The sequence below is a fragment of the Neolamprologus multifasciatus genome, chromosome 3 (genome assembly GCF_963576455.1).
Source record: "Neolamprologus multifasciatus chromosome 3, fNeoMul1.2, whole genome shotgun sequence".
NCBI lineage: Eukaryota > Metazoa > Chordata > Actinopteri > Cichliformes > Cichlidae > Neolamprologus > Neolamprologus multifasciatus.
Genome location: NC_140441.1, coordinates 16,464,223 through 16,480,783, shown reverse-complemented (window position 1 = coordinate 16,480,783; position 16,561 = coordinate 16,464,223). Strand labels below are relative to the sequence as shown.

Here is a 16,561-nt window from a genome sequence, read left to right as displayed (position 1 = left end):
TTTATTTTTGTGTTTTGGCACAAACTGTTAGATGGGTAGGTTTAAGCTCTTTCGGAACAGGTTAAATTGTCAAGGATACAAAAGTAGGCGTAGCGTTTAAGACTAAACTGGCTTCACTATATTATATCATGGTTGGCACTGTGTGTGTGTGTGCATCCATCCAAGTGTTGTGGGCCAGACCTGGCTCCAATGATTTATTACACTGCTTGAAGGGATTTGTACTTTCATGAGGTCACATGAGTAGCATGTCAGTCAGGCATAGCAAAGTGTTCTCTTTGGCCCTGCTGGCAATTGGTAGGCATGCCAAAACAGAAAGAAAGAAAAAAAATCCTGTTTCCAGCACTTATTCAGGTACACCAGCAGGTATGCAGTCTTACACCCACACCCACACACTTACAGAACCAAATACTGTAATCCAGCTTAGCACTGCTTTATCACCTGAGCAGGAGGCAGACGTTATGCAAATGCACGTAAGATATTTCAGAGGCACGTCAGATTAAGCCTGCCTTTAAAATGTCTTTTGAGAGGTTAATTCTATGCAAATAGAGCATCACGAGTTGAAAAACGAGATGGGTATTTTTCTAATAACACTAAGAGGAAGCCACTTAGATGCAAAGTGGAGTCTTTCAGATTGACCTGGGGTAATCATTACGAGCCTAAAGGTAGTACAACGTTTTTTCTTTTGGCCAACATTAATCTGCAAAACTCAAATGAAAATTAAACATAGCTATGTTCATTTTCATGCTCTTTTCTTAATGTGCATATTCCTACCAGATGTGAATTTATACGTTTATTGATGATGCACTTGATGCATTTGAAGATACCGTCACCATAGATTTGTATTACGCCTTTCTTATGTGCACCTTCAGGTTTCTTTCATCATTTTGTTTGCAATATTAAAATAGTGGGTTACACAAAAAGCTGTAAGCTGGAGACCAAAGAGCAAAGTGAACAAAGAAAATCTGATTATATCAAACATATTTATATACGTATATAAATATATATATTATTTTCTGCTTCTTCCGTATGTAACTGCTCGCATTGTTGAAAATAGTACATGAAAGTGATGCTAATATTAGAATTATCCACTGATTCCTTTTGCTAATAAAGAATAGATAGAGTCTGCCTGGCAGGCTATATGCATACACTCATGTGGTTTGTATTCTTATCTCAGTTACTATCTCATCTTCTAGGTGGGGGCAAAGGGGGCATTCATTTCACTGGTGTGTCGGTGAGGTAAAACCGCAGCATCGGGCAGCATGTTGGCACCTGCGTGATCCCACCAAAGAAGCCTCATTACTCGGTGAGTCGGATAAATGTTCTTTCAGTTCATGCAAGGGCATCTGTTTTTAGATTTTCTATATTAAACCTAACCTTTTTGTCAGCTCACTTTTGAATTAGTTTGTTGTCATTCATCTTAATGATAAAAGAAGCAGAAGAATCGCTCTCACAACTTTAAGCTGCTAATGGATAAAACTGCAGCAGACTCTCTCCACACCACGTCATTAACTTTGTTTTTAATTGAGTTGTGGCATTTGAAAAGTATAAAAAGATATGATAAGGTTATTTTTTTGCTAATTTTTCCCATGTGCTCATTTTTTGTGTTATTCGTTACAGAACATACAGAGTACACTTGAACTTTTTATTTAAAATGATATAAAGTCCATCTGAATCTTTAAAGAAAACTACAAAATGTTTGAAGAATTAGCCTAAACTCTTTTACTCCTGCATTTCAAGACACTAAAAGTTTTACTACAATGTATGGCTACACATATTTCTCAACTTGAAAACAGTTACTTTAAAATATCCGGTCGTTAAGTGATGACGAATCCTACTTCCGGGCCTAAAGTAGTCTGCGTTTAATATGGCTTTTGTGTTGTTAACATGTTTAATGTTTTGTATTTTCTTCTATTGAATCTCAAAAAGCTCCTAAAACAGTCAGTGATCACTGTTGACCTCCCTCGGCTTTTATTAATCATTTATTTAAGCTCAGTTTTTAAAACCTTAGGATGTAACTACAGCCCAGCCCATGCAGCAGTATATGAATGACTAACCTCGTATTGTGGATGGATTATCTCAGTTGTTCTCCTGGCTGAAGTTTGGTCCTTTTACAGCATCCTGCCATGCGATTACATTTGTTCCTGACCACCGAGAACACTCACGTTAACTTTTATCGAGTGGAAAAAAAGTTTAAAAAAATTATGCTAACATAGCTGTGTCGCTAGCGGTCACGTAGCACATCATTATATACCAGCTAGCCAAACTTCAATAACCCTACAAACGTCACTGCTGTTTAGTTTTCTGTCTTCATTTATGTTGGAAGTGATAACAGAGCTGTACGTTTTAATTTGTTTCCAAAACCCCGCAGTCAGGACATGCTATATTGTGTTTAGATAGAAGCTAGCGAGCTAACTTCCTGCTAACTTCTAACTCTGTTAAATGTCATAAATTCCATTTTCATGGATGCCTGGATGTTAAACTCAATTGTTACACCTGGTAGAGCAGAACGCTGATCATTTTATTAAAGATGAAAGACTTTAGACAGTTTTTCAACTCTCAGTAATGCCATAGTGATCGTTTGATATATGGGCCTGCAGCGGAGTTTAGGCCCAGACACGGCTAGTGACGTCAGACTTAACGACCAGATATGTGAAATGGGACAAGATTTAGTGATTTAAGGCTGATAACAAGTAAGTGAAAAGTTGTGCATAATCAGCATAAAGTTGGTTTAATCAGGTTTGTACATACTGCAAAAATGCAAACGTGACACAGAAAGTCTGCTTAACATCTAAAATGAATATTAACTATGTCATAATTCAACACAGAAAAAAAAAACAATGACTCTACTCGACTTATGCCTTAATTAAATTTGGTTTAAAAAAAGCTAGCTGATCGCTGGTTACTTGTGAGTGTAAATGAGATGTTAGTGTTGCAAAACTGAAGTAATAAAAAGCTTTTATTGTCTGTTTTAGAAGTAAAAAGGCAAAAAGCGGGTTATTTTAGCCCTTTGTTCGGTGTTTGCTGGGCAATATAATGACCATAATATCTGATATAGATAAGAACTACTGAAGCCTAAGATGTAATTGTGTGCAAGGCCTGGTTGTTGAGCTCTCTAGAAGGAGTAAACAGAAAAAGAAACAAACAAAGACACAGATAAAGACGAGAGCACTCAGAGAGCTAACTATCCCCGACAGGGAACAGCAATACTAAAACTGATGTTATTTATGCTGATGTCATCATTCGTAATACTGAAACCCCTAATAATGACGTCTGCACTGTTTTCATAGATCATTTGTGCTGATGTCAGCATTGTTAATGGAAATCTAGTGTAGTATAATAATCTTTTGGTTTCAATATGAAGTCATGTAATGTTGTAATGAAAAAATATGTTTTAAGGTGCTCAAGGAAGTGCTTATGTCTCCCAGTCACTCTTATACTGCTTAAAGTTTGAAGACGATCCAGTGGAAACTAAAGCCTTCTCCTAATGCTAAATGGACCAGTCTTATATAGCGCTTTTCTAGTTTATCCAAGCACTCAAAGTGCTTTACTAACTTGCCTCATTCATGTATTCACACTCATTTGCACAAGCACTTTTTTCTATTTAACATTTACACACATTCAAACTCAGATGGATTCATCAGAGAGTAACTTGGGGTTAGTATGTTGCCCAAGGATATTTGGCATGCAGACTGGAATCTCATGCTTGACACATTTAGTGGGAATGGACCTCAACTATGCTTCCTTATTTCCTCCAGTCATAATTACTGTTGCCCCTAGAGATAACAGTATATTTTTCTGGTGGTTTTCTTGTGTCCGTTCAGCCTCATCAACAGCAGAAAAGGCTTTTTTTAAAAAATTGAAATAACAATGTAAGATGTTTACATTGTGTGTGAATCACCTTTCAATTCAATTTTATTTATATAGCACCAAATCACAACAACAGTCGCTTCAAGGTGCTTTATATTGTAAGGTAGGCCCTACAATAATACAGTGGCTTGCAAAAGTATTCGGCCCCCTTGAACTTTTCCACATTTCGTCACATTGCAGCCACAAACATGAATCAATTTTATTGGAATTCCACGTGAAAGACCAATACAAAGTGGTGTACACGTGAGAAGTGGAACGAAAATCATACATGATTCCAACACTTACAAATAAATAACTGCAAAGTAGGGTGCAAAACATACAGAGAAAACCCAACAATCCTATGACCCCCTATGAGCAAGCACTTTGGCAACAGTGGGAAAGAAAAACTCCCTTTTAACAGGAAGAAACCTCCGGCAGAACCAGAGAAAGAAAAAAATCATGAGAAAATGAGAAAACAAAACAAAGAAAGGACTAACTTAAACCTTGAATAAATGAGGTACTGTAGATTGTAGATTGTCAGGAAGAGAAAAAACTACATACAGTGTTTTAGATGTTGGCGCTGCAACACAACAAAGCATAAAACAATTTTAACAGCTACCTGCTGTGCAGCATTCTAAGCAGCCAGAGTGTGATCGGGGCAAATTCCAAGTGTCAGTTCCCACATTCATCAGCATCTGATATACTAGAACCCGTTTTGAGGAGAGAAAATCCCTGACCCAAACCTGCGCGGTGATGTAGCTGAAGAAATACATTCAGTGGGGTATAAATATTGCACAGTGAGTACATGGAGGGCTTTTTGGCCAATGAATTATTACAAAGTCCAGTGGCTTCGTGCCAGCCGCGGAGTATATCTTGCTCAGCATCACCCTGCAATAAGCTGTGACTGGGGAATTGTGGTTATAGTCACACCACAAATAAAGACCAGTGATACCAGAAATCCATCACATTCATCCCACGTGTTGTGTGCTTACATTTGGCCAGACTCAGCAATATCCAGTTAGCTAAAAGGGTGTAAATAACAATGAAAGTGCACACAGCAGGTGGTAGACAAAAAAAAGAGAGGAAAAGTTAATGAAGTTCCACTTTTTTTTCTGTATTATCATTTTTTTTCTTCTTTTTCTGTACACACGAGGCACAGCGGCGTTAGCTAGTCAACATTTACAGGAGGCAGGAATAAGAGAGAAACTATTTCCCTTGGTGATCAGCTTCATGATGCTTTGATAGATGATGATCCCCGAAGCGAATAAAGCGTGCCACCTACTCGTTCTCGCTCTCAGAAGAGCAAATCTGGATGGCGACGATGATGGTGGTGATGATGATGAGTCTATTTGCTCAACATCAGTAGAACAGGGATGTGAAATTACTCCATGTTCGGATTTTTCCTGCTAAATCACTTTTCATTTGCACAAGATAATCACGTAACCCGGCGGAGCATGAAGTCGATAGTTAATACAGCTGATTGTACCAGCACAATGAGGTTAAACGAAGATCAAAATAAGTATTCGAAATGGAAAAAAGGGGGGGAGGGGATGACTTTTGGATTGTCAAACCAAAGATATGTTGGGCAGGTTGGTGATTAGCAGCAATGCATAATCCCCAGTCTGCTGACATATTTTTTTTGGATACTGGCTGTCTGAAAAAGACAGATATGCGGTGCAGAATGGATCAAATCTGTTTCATGTCAGATAGCAGCTAGCGGTTTCTCAGGACAAATCTCTACTAAGCCACAAGCAGACTGGATTAGAGATTGAAGCAGTGACCACAGTGGATCAGGAGAATACTAAAAAGGTGCATTATTAAATGATTAGCGACAATTTCCGATAACCTCCAAATTACTTACTTAAATACAGCACATTCACAAGTCCCGTTGCCTCACTTGTCGTGATTAAAATGCTGATTCTTAAATATCGCATTTGTATTGCGATTATGATGAAGCGAACTTGGGAGATTCGTCTTGTTCTCTGTGGAGAAAAAAGGCAGAATTTTGCAAAAGCCCTGAGCCTGTACTCATGTTTAATGCAATGCGCAGGTTTGTCTCGAGATGTTACGGATGAGGTGTTTCATGGGACATATTTCATCACTGTTAACGGCACACCTGCTGCTCATTTAGTCCTGTGACAGGTAATGTTCTGGTGCTTTTTGAGATGTGGCTTAAACACACGCATACTGTTTGCTTGCAAAAAAAATTTAAAAGAAAAAGAGAAAAACATAAAGAAATGGAGCTGCAGCATCACTGGTCATGCAAATGGATAATCTCATCTTTTTCTTTCATTAGTTAACATAGTGTAAACGTGTGCGGCAAACAATCTGCATACTTAATCCCACTGCAACCTCCAAAGGAAATGAAAGAAGAGTCTAAACGTGCGTCAGGTTACACATGTTGAGGGAATGCTATCTCAGGACTTTGGACTGTCTATGAAACTTCAAACCGAATCATTCTTACACAGACAGATATTTTTCAGCCAAAGTGTGTTTTTGTTGCCTTTATCCAGCATTATATAACCACAAGATGGTGCTATGCATCACCGTTTGCCTTCCAAGCCTTCCCCAAGTCCCTCCACGTGAGGAGGCGTGATTCACCTGCGTCATTAGAATGACTGCTTTCCATTTAATAACTCAGTAAAGTCTCATTTGCATGAAAAAGTAAACGAAATACATGCTTTGTTTTTGAATCGCTCGATCAGGATTGACCGTGATGCCAAACTAGTTATTTTAAATCTCAATCTTCAAATGACAAAACGTTGCAGTCATTTTATTTAATCCAAGAAAAACTAAACATTAAACATTATCTACATTACATTTTCCATTTTCTCATTTCACAAAAAAAAATCCCAAATCGTCTAAATAAATCAAACTAAAACTAACATGAAGATGTGAAAACCACCATCATGAGTTTTAAAGAATGTGATGAAAAAATAAATATTGAATTAGTTGTCGGGCAACTCGCTTTCAGGGAAGCTTTATGTATGTGCGTAACATGTGACAGGTTAAATACATGTTTACATCCTTATGCAGTATAGAAGGAGATTAGATGGGGTGATAGTACAATTGAAATTACAGTAAAATCCAGTAGGTGGCAGTCTGTCAATACAGATTTTTTTAACACACCCACAGTAGGTGTGCCTCTCATCATTAGGAGAGGTTCCTTACTTGCTATGTCTCTGCACAGTATGAAGGGTGAATGCAAAGTGACAGCGCAAATGAACTTTTATCGATGGTGTAATGAAACACGCAAGCTATTTGGATGTGGTGTGTATGTGTGTGTGTGTGTGTGTATTTAAATACATATATATATATATTATGGATTAATGGCTGCATTAGAAAGTCAGCACTCACACACACACCTCTGCAGTGTTTTTTCCTCCTTCATTTTCGCCCCTTGTATCTCTTGCGCTCCATCTCTCACACTTGCACAAAGCTGAATGGCGTCACCACCCACCACTCACACTCACTCACGCGCACAGACACACACACACACCTCCTCGCCATCTGTCTGTGCAGCGGCCTGTGTCTCTTGCACTGGGAGCAGTTGAGAGCAAGACAGAGAAAGTGTCTCTTGGCTCTTTAGTTCTGAATCCCACTTCCGCTCTTCTTTCTCCTGCTGCGCTGTTGTCTATCAAACGGTCTCACAGCATCACGCTGTGTGCTGATGAGCTCTCCGTGCCTTTGTAACACCTGTGTGCTTTTACTGTAACGAGAGCTCGTCTCAGCTTCGACCTGAGCCCCGTTTCCGCGCGAATGTTAAAGCTCAACAAAAGGAAAAACAAACCAGCCTGATTAGCTTGTTTATAATAAGTTTCATATTAATAGCACAGATGGCAGGATTACGCCCTCCAAGAAGTATTTTTGGTAAAAGAAACCGTGGGACCGGCATGTTCCCCGTGACAGAGTGCAAGAGGAATGCGCACATTTTGGACATCGTTTGCTGCTATTACCTCTGCCAGAGTTGTAAGGAAGCAGAGTGAATTTCTCTGTGTGCACCTTGATTTTATCGAGCAGCATGAGTTTACTGTGAAAAAATAAATAAATAAAGCACACAAAGCCAGGAATGACAGCATCTTTACACAACAGAATGATTAAAATCCACAGGAATGCACTTGATAGGTGTCATCAAGACTGTGTTTTCCCCTCTGTCTAAGATTCATTTCTCTTCATAGTAAATTTTCATAACCCTGCAACTTTACAGAAAGCTTTGTAGGCAGCTTAAGTAATTTGAACAAAAATGCATCACCTCTCTCCCCTCAGTCGCCTCCCTTTAGACAGCAAGCAAAAGTGCCTTCATAACGCTGCTATATTCAGCTGCGGTGATAAGAAATGGCAGCTATCAGCAAGCGGTCTGGAAGCTGCATATAACTGTTATTGTGTGTGTATATATATATAAAAAATTGATTTATGTGGCCTATCACTTAGGAGGTGCAAAATGTGGATGAGTATGGGCTAATATAATAATAGAGGATGAATGAGAGGGATAAAGAAAGGGCCAGGTGACGCCTCAAGAAGGAGAGCGAGATCAAAGGCAAAAGACATTTAATAACAGCAAGAAATTCAATTTTCTAATCATCTTCTGTGGAGTTCACGTAATTAATTTCAGTTAGAAAAGAGAGAAAATCATTATATTAAGATAAAGGACCATATATATATATATATATATATATATATATATATATATATATATATATATACATATATATATATATATATATATATATACATATATATATATATACATATATATATGTCAGAAAGTTTGTATCAACTTCTGAGCACGATCACTTTGAATTTTTTGGAATATGCATCACCTTTCATCCAAGAATTCAATTCAATTCAATTTTATTTATATAGCACCAAATCACAACAAATGTCACCTCAAGGCGCTTCATAGATACAGAGAAAAACCCAACAATCATATGACCCCCTATGAGCAAGCACTTTGGCGACAGTGGGAAGGAAAAACTCCCTTTTAACAGGAAGAAACCTGCAGCAGAACCAGGCTCAGGGAGGGGCGGGGCCATCTGCTGCGACCGGTTGGGGTGAGAGAAGGAAGACAGGATAAAAGACATGCTGTAGAAGAGAGACAGAGGTTAATAACAGATATGATTCAATGCAGAGAGGTCAGTTAACACCATGGGAATCCCCCGGCAGCCTACGTCTATTGCAGCATAACTAAGGGAGGATTCAGGGTCACCTGGTCCAGCCCTAACTATATGCTTTAGCAAAAAGGAAAGTTTTAAGCCTAATCTTAAAAGTAGAGATAGTGTCTGTCTCCTGAATCCAAACTGGAAGCTGGTTCCACAGAAGAGGAGCCTGAAAACTGAAGGCTCTGCCTCCCATTCTACTTTTAAATACTCTAGGAACAACAAGTAGGCCTGCAGAGTGAGAGCGAAGTGCTCTAATAGGCCGATATGGTACTACAAGGTCATTAAGATAAGATGGGGCCTGATTATTTAAGACCTTGTATGTGAGGAGCACATACATTGAATTCAATTCTGGATTTAACAGGAAGAGGCTTCTCCAGTTCTAAAACCAAAAGGTGGAGAGTCCCAGGTATTTAAGCCCTACTGGGAGTTTGCTCCTTTGGAGGTGGTCGCTGACCCACTATTAATCATCGCATCGTCGCAGGAGCCAAGTTATGAAAAAAGGTGCAGGTCATTACCACCAGAGGTTTCAGGTGAAACCACGGTGTTGGCCTTGGCCCAACCTATCAACCTAACTGATGCAAGGTGCAAGTTGGGGTTGAGTTGTTTTGACCAATCAGTAAAGAGACTGACTATTTTGGGCCCACAAGCTTTATCATTTGAATATGATAAACAAATAAAGATCAAATTACTCTGAATGTACCAAAGCAAACATCTAATATGTCCATATATTATATATATCTAATACTACACAGTCTACCATCGTTTATGAGTGTTTGATTTTCCCTATAAATCCAACAAGTGTCAAATGATCCCTAATGAAAACACCCACTAAGTGCAGTCCAAAATGATTTCATACCTACGCAGCAGCAAAGATAATCCCACATTTTCCAAAACAAAAAGCTAAAACCTCTTTAAGGACTTTGTTTGCAATCTTGTATAGATATAAATCCAAGCTACTTTTCTCTGTTGAATATCAGTCTCTGATGCTCATTAAATGTTGTATGGAGAAAATAGGCTTGGCGCTAGCAAACAGCCTCATGTTTACCCGTTGGCGCAGAGCTGGTGCGATGTCCAGACTTGTAAATCAGGCCCATTGAGGTAGCATAATGCCGATGATTATGACAGCCAGTCGCATGGGAGTGATAGAGGGACGTTGAGTTATGGACTTGGGGAGGATGCCCAGAACTGAAGAGTCTCGCAAATGCAGAAGCACTTTCACCAAAACACAAGTCCCCAGATGGGGACTAATGCTGCAGTTGGCTGCTGCACCACCCAAATGACTGCATATTAGCTGCTCAAAACCCGGCACACAGGATGGTGAAGGTTTTCCTTCCCCCCCCCCCCCAAATTTCATAGTTGTGCCATTTTACTAAAAAATCTGAAAGAAAAAAAAAATCACTTACTGAATACAAGAGCAACACACAGCCAGAGTATTTTGAAAGTGTTTTGTGTTGCACTGGCATGCGATGCATCACTTAACTAGATGACTTCAGCCAGGCACATTCATTTCCATTCACTGTATTACTAAAGAATCTACTCTTTGCGTTCTGCTTTGTTCATTCTGCTCCTCTCCGCAGACCAACAATCATTCATCCCCATTGATCGTCAGCCATGATAATATAATCAGGCGTAAAGCACTGACAAGGCTGGCCGGTCCGATAGATCAGAGCTGCTGACAGCAGAGCTATGCACAGGTCATAAACCCTCACCTTCCTTGTTTGACCCCACATCAATTTGGCTCTTTCCAATATGAATGCAAATAACAATGCGTTTTTGGTGACATGTTTATGGTTATCTCTGTATCCCCCCTCTCGCTCCACCCGCTGCACCTAAATGTGCTGATGTTACTGAGCTAATGGGATTGAAAGAAGGTAACCTATTGCTCTGGAGTGGCCGGCACTCCACTCCCAAATACCTACCCTGAGCACCACCGTTGCCCATGCCCATTTTTTGCGTTTGTTTGGGGGTTTTTTGCACAAACACTTACATATACAGTATATGCATACCTACATGTCCTCCGCCTCACTCACTTGTGTATGCATTGAGCTGATAAGTACTGCGGCTCATTTTCCCCATGGCAAAGCACAGTAAAAAACTGGGGAGTAATAATTGCTTTGGGGGGTGGGTGGTGCGGCAATACGAGGATGGCTAAATATGCTTGATTGCCTCCTAAGCTTCAGTGCTGTGTAATGAAATATGGCTGCTGCAGACGGGGGCTCCCGTGCGATAGCTTTCTTGTCACTTTCTCACTTGCCTTTTTCTTTTTTTTTCCCCCTGCAGCCTTTCACTCTTCGGCGCCGGCATTTTCATCTTTGCTTGCCCATTGCCGTTGTCATAGAACAGAGTGCGTCCAAGCATTTGTTGCCATTGAACGCTATCTTAGCTATAATGTAATAATTACGGAGGCCAAATCCGGCCTAATTGAGTATTCCTCCCCGGCATCAAAACGCCAGGCGCCTTAATATTCCTCTGTTCTACAATTTAATTTGTGGATTCATTAGCATGACCGGCGTGTATAGAGAGAAAGCTGATAACAAGGAACCCGGCAAAACACACCGGTGATGAGGTCAGTTTGTAGAGGCCAGCCATATCCTCACCTGGGTAATTACGTTAATTTACATGTAAGAGCCGTAACACTGAAAACCTTTTTTTTTTAATGCAACTAAATGTCAGGTTAGCTTGTTTCCTTTAGCTTCTGCAAATAAAGAAGAGGTTTTCACACGGAAAATTGCCTCTGAGTCAGTGTGATAAGTGTCGGGCAGAGACACTACTTTGTTCGTGACATTCACAAATATCTTTGCTAATCATCCCATTTGACCGCTATAAAGTTCTACAATAATGTTTCAAAAGATAATGAGTCAAATTAAAACTCATCCAAAAAAAAAAGAACCAGCTCATTTTTATTGTAACCACCCAAAGCACATTTCTCCATGTTAGTTAAATAAGTAGCAAATCATTTACAAGAATATTAGTCCACAGGCTTGTATGGGCACAGCAGCATCTGCTAATGCATTTAGCAGGAAAATAGCCTGAGAAAATCTTCCCCGCACATTAAATAGACTTAAAAAGACATTTTTTTCCTTTTTTTCCTTTTTTTTTTTTTTGCTTTCAGAATAACTAACAAGCCTAATTTGTTGTGCTACTTAAAGGAAAATGTAATTACACTTGTTTTCATAATTCACAAAGTCAATCGATAACTGCGGTTAAGTCTTTCTCTACCGCACACGCAATTTTCTCTTCCTTCAACTGAAATTTGGTTCAAAAGCACTTTTCTGTTTCTTAACTATACATTTTGTACATAATGGCGCCGAATACATGAACTAATTAAATGAGCAACATAACAATGTTGAAAAGCTCTGTATACAAAAATGCATGGTTGATTATTTTTTTAGTAAGAGCTAATTGCTTTGTGTAGAGAAATGCTTTTCTTATACTTTTTCTATTTCTGTTTTTCTCGTGCATGTAGTTCTCTTTCCTGAGACGTCAACCACAGGATGAGGCCTGCGGCAGGTAAGAAACTGAGCAGAATATCTTGATGCTTTTTAGACAAGAGGATTTTAACTGTTCTTTAAATATATATTTGTTTCAATTTCACACAGTACGTTAAGTCGGGGTTACTTTGTTCTACTTTCAAATTTGTGTATGTGAGCTGATAATGTTTCCAAATAACCATCTTTGTTTAAAAAAACAGTAAATTGCATGTTTTGAGTAGAGACAGGCCCAAGAATATGTCAAGTGACATCAAATCAAGCGCTAAGCTGAATCTCGGCTCAGCTCCATCTCCTGACCTGGATCGGGGCGGAGGAAACAGACTATATCTGGCAACCTAAACCTTTTTAAAGTGACTGAGAGTGTGAGGGAGACTGACTGGCACTGATGGGACCAGACCGGGACTGCGCGATGCCGTGCTGCACTGCACCCGGGCCTCAGAGCCTGATTGATAGAGTGTGATGAGACTGTCACTGAGCAAGGAGAGAAGCCGAGAGATAGGCTAGATGGAGGGAGGGAAGTGGGCTGACCAGGGGAGAGAGATAGAGAGAAATAAATCTGAGAACATGTGAAGGATGAAGTGGGGGAATGAAGTGGCTGGATGGAAGGTGGACATATGAAGGATGGGGAGGCGGAGCGCTGGGGGCGTGGGGGGGGCGTGGGGTGGGGTGGGGGGGGTTGTCGATGTTGGAGAGGTGAGTCAGATACTGAGAAGCTTACAGCTTTGCTTCTGAGCGAGATATACTTGGCATAAATAGATTTAGTTGATATGAATATCTGCAAAAACAGGATAAAACTTTAAAAAGTTATTTTTATGCAAGCAAAAATATCACATGGCAAATTGTGGCTGATATTTATTAGGGTTGGATTTACTCCATTTACTAAACAAAAACTTTTTTTTACATAATTGAAAAAATTCTTTTGTAACTTGCAACACAATATGTTAGCACTTGCCGTTATTTTTATTTCTTAAAGAAAAGCAAAGGTAAACAAAAGATTGGTCTGCACATATATTCTGATGGGCTTGGGGAATATTTTCAGACGTTCCAAGCAGCTAGCATTAGGCCAAGAGCTGGAGGTTGTGTGCTCCATAATGCCCCCTACTGGGCAAATCCAGCAAGTCATTATAGTAAAAACTAAAAACTAAATGTGAAAAGTTGATGAACATGTTAATTTAAGCTTTCAAAACGTTATGTGTTCATAATCTAATACCTTAACTGATTTTCCTAAACTTTGCCTCTGACAAGTGCACTCCAAACAATAATAAAAGATAATGATTAAAATATTAACTTAAAAGACTAACACTAAAGTCAGTAAAAACTAAATTGAAATAAGAAAATCCTCCCTGAAAATTACCTGAACCTAAATTGAATGTAAAACAAAAAGTCAAAATGAAATTGAAGTAAAAGCTGATTTGAAAATTCGGAATGATAATAACTCTGCAGCGGGAGTTAATTGCACCACTAAGTTGAAAGACCAGCCTGGAAATAAATGAATGAATTACTGAGGATGGGTGCTAATAAATACTCTTCAATAATCAGTGTGACCAACTTGAAACACGCGACAAAGTTGGGGATGAAATGGCAAAAATGTAGCTAATATATCTACTACTTCAGTAGTAGATATATTAGCTACATTGTTACCTTGTTAGCTAAGAAAGTCGTCAGAGGAAGACTGAAGTCTTACATACTTTCACTTGCTTCTACAATATTACATCAACCATCCAGTGACAGGTTTCCACATCACTGCGTTTGCAGCTTTCAAACCCGAGTGCTGGTGGCAGCACGTTGAGCAGCACTGTTGCCTTACAGCAAGAAGATCCTGCGTTCAATTCCACCATCAGGCCATGTTCTTGCTGCATGTTCTCCCATGTTTGCGTGGGTTCTCTCCCACAGTCCGAAGACATGCAGTTAGTGGGGTTAGATTAACTGGAAACTCTAAATTGCCCGTAGGTGTGAATGTGAGTGCGAATAGTTGTCTGTGTTTACGTGTTGACCTGTCCGGGGTGTACGCTTCCTCTCGCCCTGGGATAGGCTCCAGTCCAACCGCGACCCTGAAAAGGATAAGCAGAAGCAAATGGATGGATGGATGAAGTCCAAGAAGCAACAGTTTTTAAGTTGTAAATAAAAATAGATACCAAAAACCTAATCTATCGCCCAAACTTACTGTCTGTAGCTTAGGTTCAAAGTTATCGTTTATATGTTTTTTGGTCCCATTGCCACTGGTGTATGCAATCAAGTGCCTAGCCATGCAGTCTGCCTTTACAAACATTTGTGAACGAATGGAAAATGGCTAACCAAGTAACTGCAGAGCTCCAAACCTGCTCTTGCATCAACATCAGCACAAAAACTGCATGCTGGGAGCTTCGCAAGATTGGTTTCCATGCCCGATCAGCTCCTTTGGGTGTAAGTGTAGGTGGTCTAGTGCTTTTGTTTATATAGAGTAGGTTCTGCAAATTGTTTTATATACAATGCACCCAGCATTTATTCATTTCCACACATAGTCATCCACCCATTAAAGGAGATGCTGTGCAAAATACTAACCTGTCTTTAGTGGATAACCTCTTTTGATTAGCAAGATAAGGAGGACTTTGAGTATTTCCTTTCACCACCGATCTACTTCCCACTCTAACCATACCAAGAAAAAGCCCAGATCTCACACATTTTTAGCATATTGTAGTATATTAGTGCAATTCTAAATAAGTCAGGTTTCATCATGAGAGTTCTCGTCTTTGCAACTTAAATTTCCAAAACTATATCTCCTGCACTGTATGTTGGCCATGTGAATATCCTAAATAGTTTATTGCCTTGTTTATCAGTTCATCAGCACCTGCTTTGGTCACAATATTAGATCTTGAGGACACATGGCATCTTGGCAATGAATGGACTACAGGCTGAGTTAAAGCCCTGTTCTGGGAATTCCACAGTTAGTGATTTTAGACTCAATAAAGGCACCATGTTTTAGTTTTATCCTTGCCTGAGGAAAGAAGGCTGACTCACCAGAACGCCAAAGTTATTATTAGTGCCTCACATGTGTGGAGAAAAGCTATGTGTATGTGCATGTCAGTGTGTGGAAGACAGAGAGAGAGAGACAGAGACAGGCAGGCTGAGCCCTAGCAGTAGTGGTAAGTGCATGCAGGAGCAACATGAGGAGCTCTTATCTGCCGCCTGCCAAGCCCTGACCAGGGCCCTGACTCCTGCGCTCCCTCCCTCTCGCTGTCCGTCTCCAGCAGGGCTTCCAACTAGTCCTCTATTGGCAAGGCGGCCAGGTGAAATGAGCAATTCCCATTCAGGGACAGGAATGCTGCACAGACTCACCCTGTGAAATGGCTGCTCACTTTGGCAGATCAATGCACTCTCTTTCCCTTGTGCACTGCCACTGAGTGATAGCCAGGAAGAAAAAAGGAGGGGAAAAAATGAGTATGGGTAGAGAGACGGCAGAGGTGGTTTTGCATATGAGGTTGCACATGCACGAAAGTGTGTAGGGGGGGGAGGCAGGGTGTTAGCAGGGCATTTAATGATATTTGCCATGGCTGCTCTGAGCGAGTGCTATTGGAGGAAAATGGGAAATGCTTTGCATATACTCAAAAAGACATGCAATATTGCTGTTCCTCTTTAAAAGAAAAAGTGCCAGTCCCCGTCCCACCGGATATGAGAATTTTCAGCTGCTCAACTGGAAATTTTTCCAATATGAATGATATTAGCACCAATCATATTAAAATGCTTAGTTGTGCCGAAATGAATTCCATACCTCTTCAGTGAGAGGCTCATATGTCAGACGTTTATAGCATAGCAAGTTTTAAACATAGGTTCAAAACTGTGAGATAAAATGTGCCTAATGTAGATTTATTCTCCAGCTCGTGATCGCACTCAATAGCCAGTGATTTTTTTTCTCCCCCAACACACTGCATCTGCACTGACTAGTATGCCTTCTTGCTCCTCACGGGTAATCTGTCCTTCCACATGTAATAAATCAGGATTTGAGGAGGGCTGGTCTGAGCCCAGCCAAAAATGAAATAACAACAAACTCTAACTGTTTATATAATGAAGAAAAAGTCGTTCATAGTA

General features: G+C 39.9%; 1 protein-coding gene across 26 annotated transcripts in view; it reads left to right on the top strand.

Annotated features, from left to right (window-relative positions):
- LOC146521797 (receptor-type tyrosine-protein phosphatase delta-like) overlaps positions 1 to 16,561 on the top strand; it is a 422,277-nt gene that overhangs the window by 163,844 nt on the left and 241,872 nt on the right. For 24 of the 26 annotated variants that reach the window (XM_085143970.1, XM_085144116.1, XM_085144089.1 and 21 more), the window contains 2 exons: positions 1,194 to 1,303; positions 12,472 to 12,515. The gene's annotated coding sequence lies outside the window, so the exon portion shown is untranslated. Of the gene's footprint in view, positions 1 to 1,174; positions 1,304 to 12,471; positions 12,516 to 16,561 lie in introns of all 26 variants that reach the window. The other 2 variants (XM_085143979.1, XM_085143960.1) reach the window with 1 other exon arrangement.